Raw genomic sequence first — 27,418 nt, forward strand, 5'->3', positions numbered from 1 at the left:
ACACAATTTGAGTGATCATGGAGAGCAGGGGAGAGAACGGAGGTGTGACCTTACTGTTTGCTAATAGAAAGAGGAGAAAGAAGATAAGATTTTTGGGATATATATTTTTTTAAAACCTTAGTGTGGATACTGCCTAAATCCTTAAGGAAGACTAAATGACTAAAGTAAATGCAGGAGTCAATAGAGAGGCTGCAGAATTCCACAGTCGGAGACTGACAGAGGAAGTCTGAGGCCAGACACTTCACAGAAGAACAAAGAGAAAATAATTCTTACCTGAGAGTAAACATCTCCACAGGAGAGTAGGCTGACACAGTGATGAAAGCAGAGACGGTTTCCCTCTGTCTCATGGGTGTGGCTGGCACCATGACCATAAAGTTATTATCCAGCCTGTGTTCAGCAAGGGGTGGCGGAGTGGGGTTCTGGTAGAGCCTGATGCCGGCGATCCTCCGCAGCGGGGTGGAGGTGTAGGAACCAAACAGCCCTTCCTGGCTTGAGCGGATGAAGTTTTCCTTCCTGGCCTCCTCTGAGTGACACTCCCCTGCTTCTGTGGACTGCAGCACGTAGTAGAGCTCCACTGGCGTGCCCTCGGACACTTCGAGGTTCCTCTGGCGTCCCGGCACTACGCTGGGTGGGCTGAACCAGCTGGCCAAGGGCTCCAGCTCAGCCACGCACAGCCCCAGCCCCCCCTTCAGCTGGCAAGTGCCACGCACCTCCTGGGTCTCGTGGAAAGCAAACATGTGCACGCAGGGCAGCTTGTCGATGGCGCTGTAGTCGTCCCAGTTCCTGCCTGCGACGTAAAACAGCACCTGGACTTTGGGCTTGGCCAAGTGAATCCTGGTATTCATGATAAAGGTCTGCACCTTCCAGTTGAAGGTAAAAACAGAAGAGGCAGGAAACGTCCCCGGGCTCTGCAGGAGCTCTAAAGGGACAGGCTGCTCCACAGAGAGAGGCCCATAGCTAGTGTTCATCGAGGGCAAACTCCTGGCCTGGTAGATAAAGAAGGGCTCGGTCCGCGACATCAGGCTTGAGTTCCTCATGAAGTCCTGGTTGGCTTCCTTCAGGAAGAAGGCCAAGTCAGCGTTGAGCACCTGGTAGTTGACAGGCAGGTATGTGGGGATGGAGGAATATCTCTGCAATCCCTCTAAGACTCGACAGTCGGCTACTAAAAGACAGAAGAGAAGAGCTGAGTCAGGGCGAGCTCACTTGGCATAAGGATAGTCTTTGTCAAAAACTAGTAGTTTTGCTTAGGCATTTGAAGCAGTACATAAAAATGTTACTCCTAAAGTTCAACTCAACTCAGGGTAAGCTGGTCACTACACTGATAGCATTGTGTTCCTATTCATACAGGGATGTTACATATGTTTTCCTGCCACTTTCAATGTCTGACTCACTCAAAAAGCATTATGTGTGTTTGTGTACCGTACAACAGTGTAAAACAGGACTAGAGAAAACCCGGACATGTGGAATGATTACTGTGACTGAGTTTTCCATCACATTATAATTAGTGCTGAAACAATTGAACAGTTATTCGAACGATAAAAAACTAATCAACAATTTTTTACATTCATTTGATCGATTAAGTGAATTCACTGGTTCCATTAATGTCATCAGTCTGAGTTAGGGCTGGGTATTGAAACCAGGGGGCACCAGGGTAATGTACTCCTATGCTGCAATAAGCCTACCCAATCCAAAGGTATCTGTGTGCAAAACTCTTATCGCGAAAAACTTAACTGATTTGCTAAATTCTTTCCAACACAAAATGGTAAAATTACACACAAACTTCAAACCTCTAAATCACATGCTTTGTCTTGTATGACTGTTGGATGTACTGCAGTGTAAAAGTCAGCCTCGAGACTGCATCTTCTATATTTACAGTAAAACAGCATGGTACCCAACATTTCCAGTAGCATCCGTTACAGAGTAAAAACAAAAGTCACATTCAATTGTTAAAATGGAACAGAAGAAACAAGATGAATCAACAGCTGCAGGGGTGCGGGTCAGCCATCAGCGGGTGGGAAGGGTGCAGAACGACAGGCGCACCCAGGCCAGGCCTAGTATTTGTTGAATAGTACAAATGCACAACAATGACAATGAAATCAAATGTTCAAACCAAACCAAATTGCAAATCTAAAATTAAGAGTATACTGTTTTTTTGGGTGACTTTGCTAGGTGAATTCGGAACCAACGCAATTTAAACATTTTGAAATACTAAACTACAGTGGTGTATATTCCATAACATATTTGCAAACTAATTAAAATGTAATTAAAGTTTGACTTTTGAGGGCCCCTGGGCTTCTGGTTCCCCAGGGTTATTGTCCTATTTGTCCAGTTGGTAATCTAACCTTGATCCAACCTCAATACGTTTTTGGTACTGGCTGAAATGTGTTCCAAAAATGTATCAAAAAGGGCCAATAATTAAAAGCTTCAATTAATGGCTGGTTGAAGTCATAATCTTGTTTACTATTCTTTGATCAAAAGTTCCCGATAGATATGTTTACTTGGCCAATTTTATTTTGTTTAGTCAAAGTTCTTCTATGTTTATCCAACATTTAACAAGTGCTTCTTTTGATAAACTAAAACAAGTTTTTGGAGAAAACTATTTGTTTTGAACCTAAAATGTATTTGTTAAAAAAGTATTAAAGTAGGAAATTCTGAAATTATCAGTATTACATGTATTACAGTTTGTAAAGGGTCCAACACAAGAATGATATGTTATCAGACGTACAGATAACTGGTACGGCCACTTATCAAATCATCTAAAGACATAATCATATTTGCAATTAAGGCCAACGTGCAGTTTTGCTCTCAAAGCAAGCTGGCTGCCTGAGGATTTCTTTCCTCTGATCACCCGGGTAAATCAATGTCCCGACAGTTCACAAATCAGACGGGGATTTGTGATTCATGGTGCCCCTCTTGACCTCGGTGCTGCTGTCCCACTGGGGGATACAAGGGTGCAGGCAGGTTTCAACCCTCAACCCAGGGGCAGCACCAGTCCCACTTAAAGCATCAGTTAGCTGCTTCAGAGTAAACCCTCCAATCCAGACCATGTGTTTGCCACAGAGAACACAGACTTTTGAGCAGCCGAGCACCACAGAGCAATTTGTATTTTTCCTGAACAAGCAGGAGCCTTGTGTTGTTTGTTGGTGAGAGGCATACTTGTACAGTATACGTGGCATTGCGCCACTGACAAATGAAAAGCTGGATAGTCAGACTTTGTTTCTGACAGACAGTCAGAAACAAAATCACCCTCTGGTCCCTGGGTAGTGGTGTTACTCTCATCTCTGAGAGCCTGTGTGTCCCAAGTAAAGTGAAAGCACAGTGCTTTCTCCACAGGACACCTTACTCTCTGTGTTCAAATGTGATGTACTGTTTTCACAGCTGACATAAAGGATTATAATGTCTAATAATAATCTAACATTGCATCACTGTTCACTCCTCATAATAAATGTTATATGTTTTGTCAATTATTTTATCTGTGAGGACCAAAATATCCACTATTCAAAAGGCTGCTCTGATAATATCTGATAACAGCAAACAAAGAAAACAAGAACCACACAAAAAGAACAAGTCTTTAACTTCAGACAATTACAGGTGCAACACAAAAGGACGTAGAAGAGTGTCTAAATAAGAAAGACCTTGTTCAAGAGAGACAGGGTTTTGTGTCCCTATCAAAGAAGTTTTTTTTTCTTTCTATTTAAAGCAAAGCAACGTGGCATCTCGTGTACAGTACATCTTGTCTAAAAGTACAGTCATCAGCAGCAATTTTAGTTGAAAGGAGGAAATGGAACAGAAAATGAAAAAGCCATTATAAATTAGGAATGTCTGCACCAAACGGTTACTGTGTCAGGTGGTAGAACACAGTGCATATCATAATCACTTATGGACACTCAGAATCAATAATAAACAAGGTTTAAATGAATGTTGATTTGGCTCAGATGTAATTTAAATATTTAAAATGGCTTCAATCCATGCTTTGTTTTGAATTAAGATCAGGGAGCTTTAACCATGGCTATATCAAGGCAGTCTTTTAGTGTATTTTAGTGCTTGCATGCATCCAAACAGTTGACAGCCAGTTCACCTTGCAGCAGCATAAGCATGCAAACCTTGTTGAGGACAAGTGCCTGAAAACTGACACTGAATTCATAAACTGGAAAATAATCCCATCTCAAGACAAATAAAGCCTGGAAATCTCCAAACGCAGTTCCGACATAATCAGAATCAGCAAGCCTGTTATGGATAAGAAAGAAATAAATCATGCAAAGTTTTTGCAGGATGCATCGCTCCCTTCTTTTTTCTAGGGAGGAGGAATTGAAAAACATAGCACAAACCTACTTTTCAAACTCCAGTAGTTCTTTTTTTTTTTTTCTGTGCAGCAGGGGTGTAGCTCAGATAACTAGACCCCCTGAGAGAATATTTCTCTCGGCACTCCTGTTTAATAAAAGCATTCTTTTGGAATCTGTGTGGGCCCTCTCCTGCTATAGCCCATACAATATGGCCTACTCTGGTTCTATAGTGTCCCTTAAGATTGTATATTAGCAGTGTTGGCACTATAACAATAGCGTAGAGCGGCATAATCTGTGTTAAATGATTGGTTGGACATTTCAGGAAATAATGTTCAATGTTTTCTTTCTGCCAAGAGTTAGATGAGAAGATTGATGGACAGTAAATATGATGCTAAAGCCAGAAGCCGGCTATCTTAGCATAGCATAAAGTCTAGATACAGGGGGGAAACAGCTAACCTTTGTCCAAAGGTAGCAAAATGAGCACTAATTAACACTTAATATCTTGTTTGTTCAATCTATTCAGAAACCAACATGTAAAAACAACATTCATAGAGCTTTAGATGTGCTAGTAGGGAGAATCTTTTTTACATTTGGACAGGCTACAGGCCTATGTTTCCATGTGCTTTAGGGCTTAGCTAAACTAAGCTAAGCTAAGATAAGCTCTTCTTGGCTCTAGCTTCATAGCCTATGAGTCACTAAGTCATCTGTTAATAATTCCCTTTTTCAGTTGTTTAATGGATAACAATTACAAATTTTACCTAGTCAATAAAATACAATTACTAATCCCAGTAACATTAATGCACCAAATGCACCACAATTTTGGGGTCTGCTTGTTTCCTGTTTTACCATGAGTTTAAAGGTATGGTTGATAGTAGATTTGTCTGCGTTTGGTTGACAGAACGGTTCAGTACATGTTAGTTTGGCACCGGCATGGGGGTGGGAGGAGATGGCGAGACAGCGAAAAAGGACATGGACTTCTGGAAGCGTTATTATGGAACCTAGGCAAGACCCGCCCTTCAATAGCATTCACGCGTACGATTGGCCAGGCGTACGTTCCTTGGTAAAGGAACCCGATTTGTTTAGGTCCTATCCCCTGACCAATTGGCTTTCCTAACCTTAACTACTCTAGGTCAATGCCTGACCTCAACCAATCGGACTGTCTAATAGGTCAGGTCTTGCCAAGAAACCAGGTGGGATCCAAAATTCCGCCTTATGGAGTGCTGCTTGCAGTCACTGGGGCTAACAATAAGCTATCTGCTGATGGTCTGGAAAGTGACAGAGCCGTGCGGCAGTCAAGCAAAAACTAATTCAACTTGTTTTGTTTATATTTTGCTGTATCATCTGCCACCACCACATTAGATCTATTAATAAGTCAACTTTCCTTAACAATGAATAACTGTCACTGTATGAGCCCTGTATGAGCCACTGCAGAATGTCATAGCAACAATAGATAGTGTAGTAGTACTAACTGTCATTTTACTTTTTACTTTTAATTAGAAACGTTAAAAGATTCCAAATGTTCTAATCAGATTTCTTTAATATAGGGGGAGGAGTGGGAGTGTGAGGGATGAACATAGCTCTCAGCTGGGGAAGAAATCCAAAGACAAAAGAAAAATAATGATAATTCAACTGAGAAAAGTGTCTATTTCAGCATACACTTTATGATCCACATCATGAATAATAAAATGTCCCTATTGTGTGGCATTAAATTGTATAACCATAGGCAGCATTATGCTGAGCCAGATACATTAAATGTTTTAAGGCTCATTCTTCATTTTCACTTTTTTATTAAATGGGATTTATTTTCTCCCTCTCTACATGGAAATGCTGTTGAGGCTGTGTTTTGCTCATGGAACAACTGTCAGGACCTCTCGCCTATGGGACTTGTGCAAAGGATGGTTGCTTCATTAAATGGTATTGGTCAATGGGTATTATGAAAGCACTGTCTGCACATAAGTAGTTATTGTCCTTTTTAGACAAGCTAGCAGCGGAGCTCTATGGATGGAAATGTCAGTCTGTCGGTTGACCACTGTAACCCAGACTGAAATATCATAAACAATCAGATGGATTGTCATGGAATTCTGTACAGTCATTCATGTTCCCCATGAATCCAAATAATTTTGATCTCCTGACTTTTCATCTAGCTCCACCAGAAGGTCAAAGTTTTCACTCAGTACTGTATTAAAGTGTAACTCTCGCCAAAATGCAACCTAGGGTCTTTTTGTGAATGTACCCGAGTCAAACTTTTGTTTAAAAGCATGATTAGGACGGAAACGCCACTTTTAAGATTTACCGTATTTTCATTTTTTGGTCAAATGGCTTTTTGAATGGCATCAACATCACTATTTTTAAAACTCTAAGTATCACCAGGGGCTCTACACATGAAATCCAGCATTGAGAACATTGTTTGTGTATACAGAGTTTACTAAAAAGAAAGGTTTTGAACAACTCACTGTAGCTGTTGGTTTTCTGGTAGCCGTCCATCTAGCCAGTCAAAAATAGTCGAGGGAGGAGAGTAAAAATGGAAAGCTCCTAAAGCTTGGTTCCATATAAATGCACAGATAATTTGTTGTTTTGTCGTTAGTGAAAAACAATCTTGACATTGTTGAACAAGGAGCCCCTGGTGATACTTGGAGCAAAGTTTCATGTTGTGTCGAGCCTTCTAAGTCTTTTAAAAATAGTGATTTTGATGCTATCATAGTAGTGCCCCTAGTACTCCCGTTCAAAAGGCCATTTGACCGAAAAACGCAAATACAGTAAATCTTACAAGTGCCGCTTCCGTCCTAATTATGCTTTTAAACGAAAGTTTGACTTGGGTACATTCACAAAAATACCCTAGGTTGCATTTTGGCGAGAGTTACGCTTTAACTACATCTACTGAATTGCTTGCCACAATATTCTCTACAGACATTCACAGTTCCCAGATGATGTATCTTGATTACTTTAAGATCTTTAAAGTACCCGACCTTTCCTCTAGTGCCACCATGAGATTTACATTTGTGGTTTTGAGGGAACAGACTGTAGTTCCGACCATAACACAGCTCAGTGGAAAACAATCTTAAAGTCCCATGTAGAAATGGATTTATATTCTCTGTCAGACTACTCTCCATGTAATCTAGTTTCTAAGGCAGTTAACAAGGGTATACAGCATGTAATAGCCTCACAAAAAACTTTAGTTCCAATTAGTTTAGTTGTCACTTTAAAATATCTGATGCCACTCTTGCACATATAGTCAATTTAAGCTTCCCAAGGTTAGGAGTCAGAGGTTTTTCTGTCAGACACAGCTGTGTAGAGGTATGCAGGGGAGAAAGACAGGTCTCAGATGAGTGCTTACTTGTCAAGCAGCACCCCAAATCCATACCCAGCCTCATACAGGCTCACTCATCCTACCACCGGGGCTCCACGCTAGGATATGTAGAGCTGGAATAGGACTGGCGGCGCGAAGAGCAGCCTTCACACTCGCACAAGCTGAGTAAATGAAAAGGCTCAATAGAGGACACCAGGGAAGGAGAGGCTGCGTTCCTGCTGTCCACTCCTGGCTGTAATAATATGGATGGACACAGAAGTGAATGGCTGCTCGGGTGGCTGGCTGGTCGGTTGTCTGTCTTTATGCTTCATCACACACGTCAAGACAGACAAGGAATAAGAAACAATGACAGGAAGCTAGACAGGAAGTAGCAAAAAGTAGATGGTGAGCAACAATGAACAAAGTATTGGAGAAAAGGGTGGATGTTTCGGCGATACCTGGATCCCCTTAATTGATATTTAGTTTCTGATCATCTCTTACAAGGATCACATACAAAAGGGTTCCCCCGACATTTGTAATCTTAACAGGAAACAGCTAATCGTACTGCAAATCTGCCGTTTGTCGAGGTTTACAATTACACTTCCTGTGACCCTCATGCTGACCTTAAATCACTCGCAGCTTTGTCATGAATGCCAAACAAGACAATCTTAAACATGAAGGATGACGGAAGGCTCTCTAGTCCCGTTGAATTACCCACATCATATTTCTCTCCATGTTCAATTAATAAGGGCCATTGAATTTGTGACCATGCGTCAAGAATAATAATTACAATATTTCCTTCAAGGATCATTTGCAGATGATTTATGCTTTTCAGCCACCAAGAAATCCAAGAAAGAGGGACTGGGAAAAAGAATCAATAAATGACACAGTATGGTATTACTGCATGCCAGCTTTTATAGAAAAGAAATCATTCAGGCAGATAGAGGTTTGTGGAATCCGCCCAGCTGATATGTTAGAGTCACGGAAGGAGGGAGGTAGGGCGACAATACAAAGTTTGGAAATCTTCTGAGGGAATATGCTACACAGGTGACTCTTCTTTATCCAGGAGATGAGCTGAATTCAATGCACAATAATTGCTCTTGATTAAGGGTCAGTTTAAATTAGTGTATGTGTGTGTGTGTGTGTGTGTGTTTTTGTGTGTGCTGGCAGGCTACTGAGGGACCTGCTGGGGATGTTTGTTGCCTCGCCTCTAATGGATGGCCACATTTAAGACTCTAAGAGCTAATAAAGAGTAATGGGCCTGTGGCTTCACTGGGGAGGAGGAAGAGCTATTTTGAGTTCATGAGCGAAAGCATCATCTCAGGGATTAAAGAGTATCGACCGATGAAGAGTAAACACTGCAATGCCGTGCCGCTGTGGATGGAAGAGACAAACCCAAATAGGCGCTGCTGTTAGTGGGCTGGGAGGGTCAGCGGGGATGTCATTAAAGCATGCTGAGAAGGGCCTTCAGGTGCTGCGAGGAGGCCTGATATGCCTGGAACAGGGTTACCACAGCAGGACACTACAGACTGGGTGGCAAGAACCCTGGGCATCCTGGGCATCCTGCGGGCAGAGAACAACACCTCCTTTGTGCCATGCCGTGCACATGGCTGGAGGGGAAAGGGGCTGAGAGCTTTTGGCTTGGGTTGGGAGGATGAGACAAGCACATATCTGTGTGCCAATCAGTATTCACGTGGCCCCTCTGGACTTCTCTAAAACATAAACTGGGCTCCTTAATGAATCTCTTCCCCTCACACTGGCCTTTATTGCAAAGCGATATCGTAAATTAGGCTAAATACAGAGGCATTCGCGGGGAAGAGTCAGGTGGCCTCTTTGTGAGTGCAGAGGAACATTTAATGGTGAGTGAACTCTGTTAGGACAAAGGAAGAAGTGGATACAAATCCAACCAGGACTTATTGGCCACCTACTGATGAGAGCTGGGATAGAAATTACATAATGACACAGCAAATAGGATTGTAGGGGAGGATTACATGGCTATTGATGATAATCAGTGTCTCAAATTCAGATCTGTCACTGTAATTCACTTTCCAATGTTCTTCAACTTCATAGCAAATCATAGTTGCCCCCTTTAAATGTTATCACCAAGCAGTCATGTTAACACGGCACCAAATCAAGGAACCAAAGAAAATCATATTGAGATAATATTCAACACAAGCAAAGCAGATTGATTATGGATGGTGACGCCTGTCTGTGATTCTGCGGCTTGAAAATGAAGCACTGTGCCTCTCTGATGAGCGTGAGGAATAATCTGCCGCCTCCGATAATGAAAATGGGTGTGAATCAAGCATGTTTTTCTCTTCCCAGGGTCAAGAAACATCAACACAAACTTTTACAACGCCAGTGAACATAACTTTCAGAGTTCAACTATGGTCTGCAAAAGAAATCTCACAATGAACTGTTGTTACCCAGAATTAGTTAAAGACATAATCGTGAGGCTTTAGAGGGTTTGCTGAGGAACCTGGGGAGGATAGCCGTAAAATAATTCAATTAGTTTATATAGTCAGTACAGAGAGAAGATTTCCCCCTAAATCCCTTTATTTATAGGTGTGAAAAGCAGAGCTAGTGAATGAAAGAGTTCTGTAGCACAGTGTCTCTGCATACTTAAGTGACTCCTTATCCAAGCCTGCTCCCTCCCCAAATCTACTGGTAAACCTCTCCCCAAGGTCACACACATATAGGATGATAAATTCAGCCTGGAGCCCTCCTGACAAGGTTGAATCCCCTATAAATGCAGCCACTCTGTGAGACTTGGAGTGTTTATGAATCTAGTGTAGGCTTTTCTGTGAGTTCTTTTCAAAGCTTTCTCTTCTATGCTTTACTGCACCTGACCTTAGACTCTTTGGCAATGAATAGACCATAATCATGCTGATAATTGATCTTGATTGGATAATACCTTGCACTACTATTCAACTGTAAATGCTTAATGTCTTCATTTAAAACTGAATGGTGCATTAGGATAAATTGCCGAGCAAAGATTCAGAGGCGGTACAAACGTATTCAAAGTCAACAGAAAGATGTGAATGGAAGAAAACAGGTGTAGATTCACAGCAAAGATGTCTGCCTAAACTGAATGTTTTATCTCGAGGAAGAAATTGAGAGTTATGAAATAGTGTTCATTTACACAAAGAAAGTAGCAGAAAGTAAAGAGAATGGTGGATAATTAAAAAAACGTGGCTAAATATTAAAGAGTGTCTGGTAAGATATAGAATCAGCTGTCAGTCAAACAGAGGCATTACGACCAAACTGTCTGAAAACTTTGATGCAAAGGGGAAAACAGCCGCTGGGCGTATGTGGCTAATAAGCATGGACTGGAAAAGCATCTGAGCTCTTAAACCCATTCGGATGAAGAAAGACCACATGAGTCTACATCAAACAATGGATTGCTTTGAAATGCTTGAGTGTCGCTCAATCATCTGAGATTTGACTGTATAGGCAGCCAAACAACATAAGCTGTGTACTATTGTGTAGCAAATCCTCATTCTGAGTATCTAAGTTGTGAGAGTATTCACAGTGACAAAGTAACAACATTAAGTCAAAGATGTCAGTATGCACTCTAAATTAGTTTTTGTTTTTCACTGTGGTGTTGATTTCCAACATTGCAGATACAGTATGTAGAAGCCGTTTGTCGTTAAAAAAATGGATGGTGGTCTGAAAACTGACCAAAAACATAAACATAAAAAGTTTGGTCTTTCTTAAAGGGTAACTACCGTTTTTTCAACCCTATTTTCCTATGTTTTTCTGTCTAAGTGACTGATGGGAACAACAATCTTTGACATTGGCCCAGTATTAAGCGAGATCGCTGCAGTCAGCAGCAGCGAAACAAGCTACAATGTAAGTTAATAGGGCAATTGTCCAGCTTGTATTTACCTTCACAAAAGTACTTGTTTTGCCACTGACAGGTTCAGATTTATATTCTCCTCATTATTTTAGGACTGTAGTGACTATAATAATAGCAATGGTTGATGTTGCACTCTGCACACATGTCATCTTACTTTCTGTACTTTTCACCTTTAAAAATAGGTCAAAGGTTCCTCCTTTTTGCTCAACTCAGTGCTGCACATTTTGAACTAAACTGCACCAAGAGACCAAAGAAAAGAAAACACATAGAAATACGAAAGGTATCTTTAGCCTCTAAATCTAATGACTTTAAAGTTTAAACTACACACATAGACTGATCAAGATCTATCATAATTTCCTTAGTAGTTTAATTCTCCAGTGAGTTGTGTGTACAGCAATACATACAGTAAGGTCAGTGCAATCACTAGTTATAAATGTTTTGTATTATTGAATCCATGGGAATATAAAAATTAGTATTGCACTTTTGGCCGATACTGATAACCGATACCAACATTGCTGTTACGGACAATAACCGATATTAACTGATATGTTAATATGATATGTTGTCAAGTTGTCTATGGTAAATCATATTTTGCACATAATGAAAAACATGTGTTAACACTGAATTAGAAAAATAATATCTTTCTTTATTTGCAAAACATTTGGAAAAGCCCATAAATCATAGATTTACCACATTGTTTCCTCCAAACAAGTTAGAAAATCATATGTATAGTGATAGTGTAACAACATTCTGTCAAATTTCCTTTTTACCACACATATACAGATTGTATAATGTTTTTAGTTAACCTAATAGTGTAAAATGAAGGACTAACTTCTTACCTAGTATCATTTTAACCATTTACTTTAGTTTTGTCTTTACAAGAGTCGGCAAGAGGAAGCCAATACCAGTGAATTAGCTTTACCCTTGGCCATACTCGGACACTCCTATTTCCCCGCCATAAAGACTCACTGGGTGCTGCTGCTTTAACAGTGTTAGTTTTAGGCTACTTTTATAACTTGTAGCAAGTGTATAACCCACACTGCCTGGATCCCTTCTGAAAAGAGTTTTTACTACAGTTTTGCACACTGGACTGATGCTGATGTATTAAAAAATTACTAACTTCAGCCGATACCGATATGATTGTTGATATATTGTGCATCTTTGGAAAAAAAAAAGTTATGTTTTCTTGCCCTCTATAAAATATTCACCCCACACTGCCTGGTTCCCTTCTGAAAAGAGCTTTAATTACAGCTCCAGATGGACTGGCTTTAAATCTGAAGTTTAACCTATAATCTGTCAGAGTGGGAACTAACTCCATGAACAAGTAGATCTATTTTGGGCCAGGGAAAAAAAGCTATTAAAGCAAGGGGAGAGAAATGTTTCTATTTCCGACAAGAATAGAAGGAAAAGCAGCATGCTTTCACACTCACTGACAAAATCTGTTAGTTTTAGAGAAATATTTCCAACTAGCAATGTGCTATGGCACATTTTGTTTTCAAAGCCTCGCTGTCTAGCTGCTAAACTGAACTTATTTCAGTGACTGACAGCATCTCACTCTACACACCAGCAAACTAGGAATCCTAAAAGACAAGATGATCCCTCTCGAGCCAGCTTTTCAGATGTGGGCTTTCTAAAGTGTGGAAAACAATAGAAAACAAAAGCTAATTATAATTTTAGTTCTACAAACATTTCTTGGATGCAGAGCTGATCTGCAGGCAGAACCAAAAAAAAATCTCACTGTTTGAGTTAATCCTCAATAGCACCGCAGGTTTTCCTGGCTAGCTAATGTTAGACTCAACCCCTGTGAAAAGCATAGAAGGGAGGGGGGGCAGCCATTATAAAGCATTATATTATTGCTGTGAAAAAGAGAAGGAGAAGTAAGGTGGCATTATCCTGTTAGCCATTACACCTAGCTGCAATGTCAGGGTTGCGTGACTGACAAAGACAGTTGAAGGCTACTTTTCCTAAGCTACTTTTGGTTAGCTTTGCTAGCTAGTCTACTGGTAGGACTACTGTAAGAAGCATATCAATGAAGAATGCAAAAGAAAACTGTCCCTGAAAAATGTGTTAAGTTAATTGTAGTTATAAGTAGAGTACAGTACAGCAACACTTCTTTATTTCACCTCTGTTTAGCTTTAAAAATGGAGTACTTTACTGTGATATGATATAGGCTAATCACTACAAACATGTTCAGATATGAAAATGATTGAGAGAAACAAACTAGTGACTTGTGGCAAGTCAGCCTCCCTCCGAAAAATAGCATACATCATAATAATGATCTCTGGTCTCTACATATTTTCCACAAGCTTCATAACTCTGAAAAAAAAGTTGCTCAGTCTCTATCAGACATCTGAGGTTATGGCGCTTCCATGTGTAAAATATTACTAACTGTATGACTTTGATACAGTTGTTTTCCCTTCATAAATAAGACGATGCACTGAACAATGTGCTATAAAAACATCATGTTAACAATGTTGCCAAAAATCTGTATGCCTACAAGACAAGGCAAGAAAGTGATATCATTTAATTACTAAAAAAGCTGTTCATATTTGAGAAGTGGAAGATCCATTGAGCATGACGTGTAAGAATGTTTTCTTATTTTGCCTACACGCAATAGCCTTTTGGGGCTGTTAGCTGTACTGTAGTCTCGCATTGCCAGACCATCCACACGCTGCGGAGCGGAGGAGGGTCTGGCTTCTCCACATGGCATTCCAGGATGGGAGAAAAAACTCGTTCTGGTTTATTGGAATTTCTTTAAACCAATCACAATCGTCATGGGCAGCGCTAAACTCTGTAAAATAGTCGTGCGAGAGAAAACTTAGTTTGGACACATAGTCTAGCAAGCTGTCTCAATTTACCCTGCAGAGATCTGAGGAGCAGTAAACCAAGGAGTACAAAGGAAACGGACACCGACAAAAATACATGCATCCGGCGGAATTTCTTGCGGCACCGGCACAATCAGTAATGGAAGTGGAACGTAAAGTATATAGACTAGCTGTACTATAATTCGGTTTTCAATCTCCACGCCAAATAATTCAGCATTTCCGTTCAGTGCACTCAGGTTTCACATTGCCTTATTCATAAAACAAACAAGCAAATGAAGACATAGTCGTTGGAGCCACAGTGAAGAGTACAGTGTATCAGGTGAATTTGTCTGGATTAGCTTTCAAAGAAATGTCAATGTCACTATGCATATCCAATATTAATAAAATCTGTCAACTGAAAATGGATCAAGCCCCACCTTTGTTGGTGGTTTCAATGTGGTTGTTTGTCCTGCAGGCTTGAATGAGCAGCATTCAGAGCAGATTATATAGACAACATCCCGGGAGTAGTTTTTTTGCGTGGCTTTCATTCAGTGATTTAGATAAAATGAGACATACCTCTAACCGGAGTGTAAAAATGTGGCTAGACTGGTTCAGTAATATCGCTCACATTAATGTGTTAACCCCAACACTGAGTTCTCTGTATCACTATTTCTTACAACATAAAGAGATGTACCAAAAATAAATCACAAGTTCACTTCCCCGTTCCCTCTTAAATTGTGTGCGACTCCAGATCCCTTATCAAATAATTGATAGAATTCTCCTATACCCTACACTTTCAGGTTTTATGTACTTTGTATGCTTTTGTGTGAGAGGATTTGTACTAATGTTTTTGTTTTTGTCTCTTAGTGTTACTGACTCAGAGGTGAGCTCATGTTTTCTGTGCCATATCACAATAACAGAGTGAGGGATTCTTCACTTCTCATCCGTCTTCATTCACAGGAGGCTGCCGTCTCAGAGATCAACCCACCTCTATCTGCTGGTCAGCTCACAAAATATTTCCAGACATATTTCTCATTCGGATAAAAATAACAGGTCAGCTCCTGAATATTTCTTTGGATGAACCAGTGCCTTCCATCAAAAAAAAGAAAAAAAGAAAGACCAGATAAAACCTGACATGCTTAGTTGTTTTATAGCTCCTTTCTCCTTATCATGCAGTACTTTTTTCTCACTGCTTTTCCCCTGTCCTGTGGCATGGATATTGTTAAAGCGGTCATGCTTGCTTCAAGAATGCAGGGTAGCACTGTCTGTGTGATAAAAAGCAATATACACTTGCGTTATTTCCAGACAAGCTATAAAAGAATACAACACGACAATGCAATGCAATGCTGTATATGATTTTGGAAAGTATCAACTGGTAAAGATCTTGCGGTTTCTTCACTCTCGTGGGCTAAATTAGCCTTCCTACACATGGCATGTGCAATTAAGGATGGAGCACTAATTGCATCACTCTGAATTTCAGCGGTTGCCTTAGTCCCAGAACATCTAATTACAGGGTCTTCACACCACACTCTTCAAGGTTCTCCAAGAATACACAAAAACAGCATGAAACAAGACAATAGTAATCAAATGCAACCCAGCAGGGCAAAGAAGCACTTGCCAAGCGCTTGTCTGCACTTATCTCTGGCTTAAACAGGGGAATAGTTAGTGTGCCCTCTAAGTGAATCATATGAAATCCTCCATCATAATTCTCTGCCAAATCGATTTCAGAGCCAAACAAATTCAAATCAAATCTTAATATTGTTTTGGCCACGTGGTACTTTATAGATACAAACTGCAAAATGAATTATATGCTGACAAAATGCTTGTATCATTATTCAACTCCAAAACACTCTTAATACCATACTGCTGTAGAGAAAATGCAGCTGAGCTTTTAATGGATGCAAAGAGAATGACCATATTAGCCTTCCTCCACAACATGCCAATAAAGGTCAGAGTCAATTCAAAGGTTTAACTCAGCACCTTCAAACACAGTCAATAATCTGCCTCCAGCCTACGTTTCTGAACTTTAAACCCAGCGTTCTCTTTAATTATTTTCTCTTGTATTGTAGTGTATTGTTGACATTTTGTAACCTCTTTTAGAGAAATGCTAAATAACAAGAATACGGGTCTAAAACCACGTTAGCGGCTCTATGAGGCTCTACTTTGACTTCAAGGCACCTAACATTGCCTAATCCTAGTGACTTCCAGGCATAGCTGCCTGGAAGTCAACGTTGGGGGCTTAAATCACCAAACACCGCAAGAGATTTGTCAACACAGACAGTAATGCAGCGCAATATGAAAGACTTCGTCTTAGGTTTAACAACCTATGAAACTAATAATGAACAATATGAAACTAAAACGATATAATAATAATATTTAAGCTTAATTTAAAATGGCTTAGGAACTATAGGCAATATAGAGGTGGATAAACTCAATTTAGAGGTGGATAAACGCTATTTAGAAGTCGATAACGCTATTTCCGAATTTTGGGAGGTGCGTAAACGGCGTTTACGTGCGTTTAGCCTCCACTACATCCCTGGCCGTGTTAGTTTAGCGTGTTAGCATACTAACATTAGCTAATTAGCACTTAAAACAAAGTTAAGCTGAGGCTGATGGGAATGTAGGTGAAAAAGGACTGCAGATGAAAAATAACCTTCTGGCTAACTCTGGCATATTAACAGAAATGTTTATTAATATGCACTGTCCCTGTAATAAATGAATGTTGAAGATCCCTGAAGTAGGCTATTGGACAAATTTAAATGTTTCCCTGACGATGGCAGTAGTTGAAAATTCACTGCAATTCACCTTGAGGGGAATATAAATTTCTGTACCAAATTAATTTCAATCCATTTGATACTTTGATATATAGATCACATAAGTCATTACGATTCATCCTCTGGGGACCATAAATGTCGGTACAAAATTTTGAGAAATATTTCAGTCTGGGCTAATGTAGTGACAGAGAAACCTACCAACCGACACTGTCACCAAAGCCATGCTATTTGTATGGCTAATAAAAATGATATGATATAATATAGAAATCCAAATTCTAATTCTGAGCTGGTGGGTAAGACACCATTCTGTGTTGCATTCAGATCCTTATACAACTTTATGTCCCAATTTAAATTTTACTGTAATATTTTTAGGCTAACCCTTTATTATCATTGGGGTCATTCTGTCTCAGCTTGTTATGGCTCCTTCCAATTTGTGTGAAATTGAGGGCCTCTGGGTTAAGAGGAGAATCTGCAATATTGCAGATAGTGGTTTAGAACGAGCTGTGGCAGGATATGCTAACTGCCAGCACTGCCCCTTCTGGCCTGGGCAACACCACTGAGCACCGCAGGGCCAATGACTTACAATTGCCCACGCTGTGACTGCGACTGGACAAATCTAATCCTCCCTCGTCATCATCTCACTGTCCCCTAGCATGAGGAAAACAAAGAAACATGAACACTACACGCTGCCAAAAATCAAGCACTCCAGGCTGCTAGACAGCCAGAGCAAGATGACAGCGTGAAATCAGTGCTACACATGTTCAGTGTTTCCCCCAGAAAAGTTGTCCGGTGGCAAGTGTCTTTATTTTTTTCGACAAAGCCCCGGCTGGGGCCAGTCACAGACTTATGGCAGCATTAATGTAGAGCCAAATAGTTTCTGTGATAACAGAATCATGAATGAAATCGCAAAATTGAGAATTTAAAAAAGTTATAAGATAGATTCCATAGGGCCTGAGATTAAAGTGCTCATATTATGCTTTTTGGCTTTTTCCCTTTCCTGTATTGTTATACTGTGTATCTTTTTTGGGCATGTAATAGGTTTACAAAGTGAAAAGCCCAAAGCCCACACCCGAGAGTTACCATCTCCCACAGAAAACACTGTTCACAAACTGCTCAAAACAGCTCTATTGTAGTCCAGCCTTTACTTCAGTGACAAACACGTGTCATTTTGCGTCACTTTGTAACACACGTTATAATGCTTGCCTAGCTGCTAGTCTGGCATGCCCTAAAACCAAGCTAGTTAGAGAGGAGCCCGAATAGTTCAGATAGTTGTATCGCCATGTCCAGGAGACAGTGCAGAATTAAAACGTTACGTATGAAAGACTAATTTGTTAACATTTAAATAACTTACCACTCTGAAACGTCTTGCTCCAGTCTACGTTGCGAAGCTGGTTCATGTTTGTTTTAGATCACACTAGCTTTCTTGTCAGAGGAGCTGCAGCAATGTGCAGTATGACAATTATTATTATTACAATTATGAACCTGAAAATTAGCATAATATGAGGTCTTTAAGTCATTGCTAAAAGCTAACTGGAGATTTGAAAATATGACTATCTCTAAGTTTCCAATCAAGCCACTCCACTGTAACTGTAGTTTAAAAAAACGTCTTAAAAATACATTAAACAATAATTCCCAGTGGCTTAGGACAGGTGGGTGACAACTTACAATACTCTGGGGGAAACCCTGCATGCTTGTTAAAGATTAGGATAAATCAATAAAAGGACATAGCTTTTTAGGTCCTGGCGGTTAAAGTGCATCAGGAGAATTTTGTGCTCTTTGTCTATGACCAGAGTCACGCTGACTCAGTGAGTTCACTCGCAGGAGTTCATTAAGTTAGAGCCACTCCTGCCAGACTAACTTGTACACTGATTGTACTCTGAGGTGGCCATTACTTTCACACTGATTAGGAACTGGTGATTGTGTCAGGACTGATTGGGGACGCACACATACACTGGCATTCCAATTACACCAAGTACCATCAAGCCAATGGTCTGAGTGTACTTCGGGCCATTTACATTAAACTGAGTTGTAGTAAATGAACAAATGATTGTTCTGTATAAGTATTTATGTTGAGTATCGGCTTTAAAAGTCAAAGAAATCAAGAAACATCACATTCCATAAACACCACAGAACATTGGTTTTTAACTTTCTTTCAGCCCAGTTGGTCCAATTTGAAGCACATTGATAAATGCAGCCTTTATATAATGAAATACAACATATAGTCACAGTATACATTATGTGCATTTCAGTTTGTCACTAGATAGGTCAATATCAATTTTCTTTTTAAATAGACACTTGATATATAATATAAGCCAACATTTTGGACAGGGATAACTTAAATCTGGTTATCAAAGCTGCATTACTCAATATTTGTATATCAACAGTGGATAATGACGTGTAATGTGAAGTCACTGACTCTCCCCTCAGAGGGTTTTAGCATCTTTTAGCTCATTGTTTTGGTTTTATAGCCCGCTACATTACTGTTTTCATTCACTTTTACCGCTTTCATCATCCCTGTTTGCAGTCGCCGGCAGCAGTTTTCACAGATAAACCCACTGTTCACAACCTGCCCAGCAGAAACCAGCAGACAGACAAAGTTAGCAACTGGCTAATGAACATAGTGAAGCATTTAGCAGCTAAAGAGTTAGATATTTCCCGCTGGAGTGGGTGGAGAGACCAAAGCAGCTAAAAGGAGAGTGAGTTGCCTGAAGCACGACTTCAAATGAATGCTAATGTTGCTCCGGGTCTGCTGGATGTGAGGCAACTGTTTGCTAACAACAGTCAAGTGATATTAACTCGACAGGCTGATAATATGTCAGTGTTGTGTTTACATCTTGTTGTGCTGCCCCCTAGTGGCTAAAGTAACAAAAATCATGCAGATAAAAAATAATGTGCAAGATATGTACTGTGGGCCATTTTACGGCTGAAAAATAAGAACTCTTAAGTTATCTTATCATGTAACATTTAATAAATGCAGAATGTGATTAGGACTAGGCTTAATGTAATGTCAATGGATGAAATTACATTTGAGAATTTATACAACTTTATTTTATTTTTTTATTTTTTTAAAGCATACCTTGGTTAATTTAAAGTTACAGTATTCACTAAAAAAGTCAGCTGATATTGTACCATATTTTATTATTACTTTGATTGTGCTTTGTTGCTCTGTTCATGTGTATTGCTGATATTTTGTTCCTTTAAAGCAATATTAGAACAGATATATGAATTCATACTAACAGAGCAACTGTTAGCCACCACTGTTGATAGTGAAAACAAGAGATAAGCATATGCATTTGTCTGATAATTCAGATAGAATTACATGTCATTATTTTGAACAGAAACAGCCCTCAATCAAAGGGAGCCACAGACCTGACATTTTATGTTACGCAAATGTAAAGCCCAGACACTGACCATAAATATGTTGATTGCATACATAGTGATTTCTTTTTATATCCAAACGAGGTTTATATCCGGCTAATGCTATTGGTTAATAAATTATAAAATGTGCTTTGTCAGAGGCACCTTTCCATCCCCCATAAGTCATTCCCTATGCAGCTGTACATTGGTTTGCTGTCACAGATGAGAGGGCACAACAAACTCCCCAGTCTTGTTCCAGCTGCAGCAGACAATAGTGATTATTTACAGACAGAATGGACTGCTCAAGGGACAAAACTAATATATTTCTTAAATTAAAAGTCTATGGTAGTTTTAAGGCTGCTGTTCGGCATTCTACTGCATGAGCACACCACTTTGAATCACAAAGAGGTGCACGACTCCCATTTTACCACAATCTCGACAATCAATCAGCCACACCACAAAGAAGTCAATGGGCCTTGACAATATGTACCTGTCAGATCATTGCCTCTAATGCATTAAGCTCTGAAGCCTCTGATAGACAGCGACAGCTCCGCACCCAACCAAGTGTTCCACTTTCCCAGATTTGACAGCCTTTTGTCCAGCCACCTGCTCGTGATTACTCAAATCAAAAATGCATAACCAATGGGAGTTATGGATGCATCTCTGCTGACAGGGAGGAAGCAAGACCAGTCTAAGGAACAGCACATAGCAAGCTATAACCGGCTGAAAAAATATACCTGTGATACAAAATAATTCTTTACAGACTGTGCTATTTTAATACTTTTAATTCAGAACAAATGTTGTTATTTATTTCTCATATTCACATCAGTGCTTGCAAAGAAGACCCACAGTTACAAGGGAATTAAGTTATTGAGTGCATATTGTTTAAGCCTTGATGCAGGATATATTACATTAATATCTAATATTGTGGGATGTTGTCCTAGAAGTTTTTGTTTCCAGAGAAAGCTCCCAGGCTAATGGCATTTTATTAATGTATTGAAGTAATAAAAACATAATCCACTTCTTAGTCTGGTGGGTTTTCTTTTGAATATCCCACGATTCAATAGCTCTCACATTACAATAAACAGTGCAAATCTATTTTCTCCCTCCTCTTTCATGCAGAATAAAAATGTTCAGCAGGACAAACATTCACAGTAAAGACAGAAGTGACAACAGGACAGTAAATGCAATTGGGAAGTTATCTGCAGGAAATAAAGCATTACGTATATCTCAACAGTGTGAAGATGTCTGAGCAGTGTGTATGGGAGAAATTCTTCTTTATAGTTATAATGTAGCTGAGTTTGTATTAAAGCCCACTGAGCAAACAGAAGAAAACATCAGGGCATTTGTTTACAGTAAGAGCTGAAACCATATAATAAGCTGCATCCCAGTGTCTTTTACTCTAAGCTGTCGAGTATTAGGGGAACAATTTTCAACATAGTTATTATTTCTTTTCATCAGCTTTCAAAGTAAAAGAAGAGTCTCTTAATTCTGCTGAAAAATATTTCTTCGGAAAATTTAATGTGATCTTTAAAGTGACTTCTCAGTAAGAGATTTAGCCATAGGGCTCTATGGATCACAATAGTGCTTTGGTCCAGGCAGACTTTGGTGATCCTCTGATCTTTTCTCCAGTCCAACAATGGGGTTGAGTGGGATGTCTCTTAATTGGGTGCACAATTTGTGGCGCCCAGAGGGTTAAAAATTTTAACAATTGTAGCGTTCCCACGACTTCTCGACCAGCGCCTCCATCAGGTTAAAATGTTAATTTGTCCAATACTTTGGTTTATGACCAAAACGGCTCAGTTTTACTTAGTGTTTTGCACTAATTAGTCAATGTTAGCATGGTAACACTTGCTGAAATTAGAAGATGACCATGGCAAACATCAGCATCTTAGCATTGTTATTGTGAGCATGCTGACGTTGAAGTCTCAGAGAACTGCTTGCAGGGCAGTTTAATACTTAGTATGGGTTAAATGCAGTAATTGAATTTCACTACATACTGAACTACATACTACAACTGTACGGTGTGTATGTGACAAATAGGAGTAAAGTTTCCTTTCCTTTTCCTTCTAAACTGAAATGTCCAGTGCAGCCTGAGTTCATGATTAACGGTGCGTTTACAATAATAAAGTATGACTTTGAGATAGGGCTGTTTGATTATGGAAAAAAATCGTGATCACGATTATTTTGGTCAATATTGAAATCACGATTATTTAACACAATTACTCACCTTGAAGAGTGAAATTTCCCTTAATGCTTCCCGTTTTAAGTTTTTATTTCATTCAGAGAGACAAAATAAGAATTACTTGCTAAACGTAATGCGCAAAATAATCGTTTTTTCTTGATTATTCGGTTTCGTAATCACGCTTAAAAATTTGATTAATTGCACAGCCCTACTTTGAGACAGCATGTAGTCTGACATGAGCTGGTGGTCTCTGGTGTTTTGCCTCCATTGCACCACACCTAGTCGACTGGAGCACACAGTCTGGCTGTGAACTCCCCGACAGATTTATGAGGTGGGAGTCCTCTGTTCGGACACAACTATACGCTGATGAGAGAATGCACAAACACTGCATCAGCATGTTTGTCAATTATTAAAATGATCACCCTCCTCAGGCACACACACACACACACACACACACACACACACAAACACATTCACAACCCCTCCCTTTAAAGCTTTTAAAGAGATTTCCTCCATTCACCTTTCCTAATCATGAAATTTGATTAAATTGAATGTGAGATCACGGCAGTTATAAAGAGCCAATTAACACGTGGCAGATGTGCTTTGTGGGAATATTATAGGACATTATACTGATGATGTATGAATTTATGAGGGCAAAACCCCCTTTTTTCGACTCAGTTATTGAAAAGCTACAATGCATGCTTCCCACGCACGCTTTAAGTATAATGAGCATGAAAGAGCAGTACAAGGGATTTAAATGAGAGTCCACCTACTCAGCGTGTTTCATAAAACTGTCAATGTCATTAAACAAACAAAGGTGCACAATTTGACACACAAACAAATGGCACTAAACATTTGTGATGGTTGGTAATTACACAGCAGAGAAGTCCAAATGCATCTTAACACCGTGCTGCCACTGTGATTCTCTTTTCCTTTCTCCCTGCATGAAGAGAGCTGCAGAAAACACCCAAGCTATGCCAAAATTGGATTTGAGAGAAAGGAAAAATCTGCCTCTTTTTATCAGTGTCCTCTCTCACAAATCTAAAAAGTGCACCACAGTGCACTCAAAGCGTAGCTGAAAGATAGCCTTGATAAGAATTCCACCAAGCCAGGGATTTCATCTGTTCTTTTCGTGTTCTCTGATCCCTGAATAAACGCTACAACCCAGCGAACGCCAACAAACCAGCAAAGTGACTTACGTTATGGGCCTTAACCAATGGAAGCTCACTTAAGACAGACCTCATTTGAATCATAATGACCATTATGCTTCTTATGCTACGTGTACAATCAACGAGCTGTTAAAAGTTTGCAACAGAATTCAGGATTAGTAGGTCTCGGTGCGATTTCCTGGAATCGTGCAGTGCGGTAAAACACTATGACGAGAAGTAAAGTCAAAATGAAAACGTCCACGGCAATGTTGGTGAAATCAGGCCACGTCGTTATCTTTAATTTAACTAAAAACCTCCAGCTTCAATTTGACATCGTACAACCTAAACCAAAGGGAACCCAGATATTCTGCGGTATGCAAACAAAGACATTCTACATCCATTTTAAGTCGCAAAGTATGAAGAGAATCAGTATTGTGTGCTCTCTCAGCTGGAAGTTAAATTGTTTTTACACGGCTGAGATTTTAAACTGAACTTACATATTATACAGATAACTTTTAGTCCATTGATCGGAGTCACATTTTCCCTTTCCAGTGAAAACAAACTGTTTTCTGTGCACGCGGTACGTCTCCCCTCTCTCTCCTTTCTTGGCCCTTGCTTGCTCAAGGACATGAGTTGCGAGGCTTAAACGAGTGCCAGGGGCAAGAGAAGAGGAGCTGGACGCGTGCCACCACAGCACTGGGGCACAGGACCACAGCAGTGGATCTTTCTAAAGGACAATTAAAGATAAAAAAAAAACCAAACCTCTCTTCTGAGAAAGAGCCTAAGAATCTGCTGGGTTAACAAAATGTTGGTGTTCTAAAAATCCTACAGGACAAGCCCAATCCCTTTACAGGGATATAGACGCATGAGGACAGACACATTGCGGGGGGACAAGAGACGGCACGGGCTGTGTGCCTAGTACTTAAAGATGTAGACTGAAGGCTATCCTTGCTTGATCCCCTTTTGGATCTTGTTAAGCTCCAGGATGAGATGAAGGGAGCGACGATTGGGTATTGCACTCAAGAATCCAAGCGAGGTGTCTCACTGGAACACAATTCAATTAATAGACGACAGAACAGACTAAACAAATATAAGGGCCAGTTCTCTGAAAACAGAAAGAGACTTTTAGTCTTTATCTTTATCACGATGACTTTTTATTCAACATGTTTTTAAGCAATATTTTAAGTGTAGTAACTCCCTGCCCTTATAGCGTTTCTGCTTTGCCAAACAAAGGGCATAGTCACAGTCACACCAGAAGGTTTCCCTCCCTAATTATGGCTTCATTATGCTGTGCAAGCATTTTTTCTAGCATGGATTTGAGCCTCTCATTTCCTGGAGTGTGTTATCAATTTCCATCACTATTCACAGTGAGAAGCTGTGTCCTGCAGCTTTATGACACACAATGCTCAATTAGGATCGCACTGTGTGTATGGTTACTGAGACGGCCTTGGCATATGGCAAACATCATTACGGTGCACTTCAAGACAGTGAGTCAGCACTCACAACAGAGGCGCTGTCAAATAAGAGTCGTCCTCTGGAGCTGTGAGAGAGAAGCATAATCAAGGTGTACGTGCACAGCAGATGTGTGAGATGCAGTTTGAGAATGTTTAGCATTACGTTTTTGGAAACGCGTGACCTGTAAATTCAGCGTAGGTTTTTTTTCCGTATTTTGACTGTAACTGCTTTTACGTGCACATAATGATGCTGATTCTTGACCTCAAGGCCCAAAAAGCAAACAAGGTACAGCCACTAAGAAAGATGTTTTTCATTGCAGTTGGTATAACATTAAATTGAATATTTGCAGCTGCAAAGCTGAACAAATCTTTTTTTTCTAAACTTAAAGTCACAATGTGTAAAGTTCTATTGGTTTGATAAGAAAGAAAGCAGATAATGCCAGGTATTATCCAGAGAAATTATTCACAATAGTGGACCATATAGATTTTTCAAATAGCATATTTTATGTTTAACCCTTTTTCACACCAAACAGAAGGGATTCATTAGCCAGACCACCAGCTGCTCCAGATCTGTACATTCTGGCTGCAAGGCAGCCAAAGTAAATGCTGCTCTCCTCCTTATGGCACTAAACGGCTGATGCAATGGCATGTGCACATTGTTTTAGCAAGAAGTCAGATAGACAGAGAAAAAGTCAGAGGCAAAGAGAAAGACGAATAGATTGTCACTGTTTGTCATGTTGTAATCTGAGCCATTATGATGCCTCCCCAATGCAGGTTTATGTAACTTCTCCCATAAAATAATGATTGCCTGTGAGATGAATTTTGATTAACAAACCTGACAAGCCGAGAGGTAATAAAGCCACAATGTGTCTGGTGTACAAGAGAGAACCCCTGTCATATTAAAATATGCATGAGATACATGTTATTTAAGGCCAGAGCTGTTTTGGGTATGTTGTACAGGTGCGGTGGGTTCTTGATAATGCATAATGTATAACTGAACAGATATGAACTCTCATTGTTGTCATAGAGTATGACTTAATTAGAAAGCTGTGTCTCAGGTGGGATTTGTCCCTTATACCTGGCTTGAACCCGTCCTGTGTGTTGGCTACAAAATACTTCTTCCTGTCTGGCTGCCTGTTCTTTGTAAAAAAAAAACAACAACAATACATTTCCTCAGTTGAAACAGTGGACTAATAGCAGAGAAATAGGCTGACATTGTGCTTACCTCCAAAAAGTAACACCGCCGACTGAAGCGCAAGGATATGCAACATGTTTCTTGGAGTCATTAGGCAAAGAAGGATCCCCACAAAAATTGTAAATTGTATGGAAGCCGAAATGGCTTAATTCGAAGAAAAAAATCCTACTTGCAGAATCGTTAGTAAAACATGAAAAAGCATCTTTTCTGCTGAAATTGTCATTGCCTCATCCAGTAATTTGCAAAGGGCACAGAGCGTGTGAAAAAACAAATCTAAAAGCCTCGTCACTTGTGTCTTGTCTACTTGTTTTTGTCTGAAAATTCCAAGAACTGAAGAGAAGGAACTTGCGCGCAGCTTTGCATCACTCTTTGAAGCATTTTTGGAAAAGAAAGATGCTTAGACGCCTGGTAGAATGCTTAAACCCAAGGTGATGCGTCTAGTGATACATCTTCCCAATGCTTCTCAGTAAGCTCCAAAACAATGTTCTCCAAAAAAACAGCCAAAAACGGTTTCAATCCCTTATCCTCAGTTGGTCAGATCATCTGCTCTGTATCCTTCACATTACCTGGCACCTGAAGTTGGCTGCTATTCAGTGCGTAAAGTCCGACACTTGGGGACGAATATAAGCAGTTCCCATCTGGCATCATGCATGGTATAATCTAGAAAAGTAAAGAAATTCAAATTGCAACATAGGTACAGCGTATATCCACACCAAGACAAGTCCTGAGCGCAACTCCAGCAGCCACGCAGCAGCCACAGCAGGGCGCGCAGAGCTCTGATCCCGGAGCCAAATGTTGCAGCTGCCGCTTCTAATTACACTTTAGCACCAAGTGGCTCAAACAGGCTATAGGCGAAAGTCCGGTTTCAAGCCTTCGCCCTTCGATGTTTACGTAGACAGGCAATAGGCTACAGTTTTAGTGGAGCTTACGCACTGTCAGCCGTCCAATGCGCTTCGAGAGAGGATAAGAAAGCCTGTATAGCAGTGACACCAAGCTGGCGCTGGCACACATCGGGAGGCGTGTGGCGCTCCAGCAACGCGCCATCCTTCACAGGTAGTGGTGCGCATACACAT

At 40.1% G+C, this 27,418-nt stretch overlaps 1 pseudogene; it reads right to left on the bottom strand.

Moving 5' to 3' along the window:
• Window positions 1-269: 269 nt before the first annotated feature.
• LOC114555417 (transmembrane protein 132C pseudogene) lies at window positions 270-26,479 on the bottom strand (annotated as a pseudogene).
• Window positions 26,480-27,418: the final 939 nt, after the last annotated feature.

The sequence above is a fragment of the Perca flavescens genome, chromosome 5 (genome assembly GCF_004354835.1).
Source record: "Perca flavescens isolate YP-PL-M2 chromosome 5, PFLA_1.0, whole genome shotgun sequence".
Taxonomy (NCBI): Eukaryota; Metazoa; Chordata; class Actinopteri; order Perciformes; family Percidae; genus Perca; species Perca flavescens.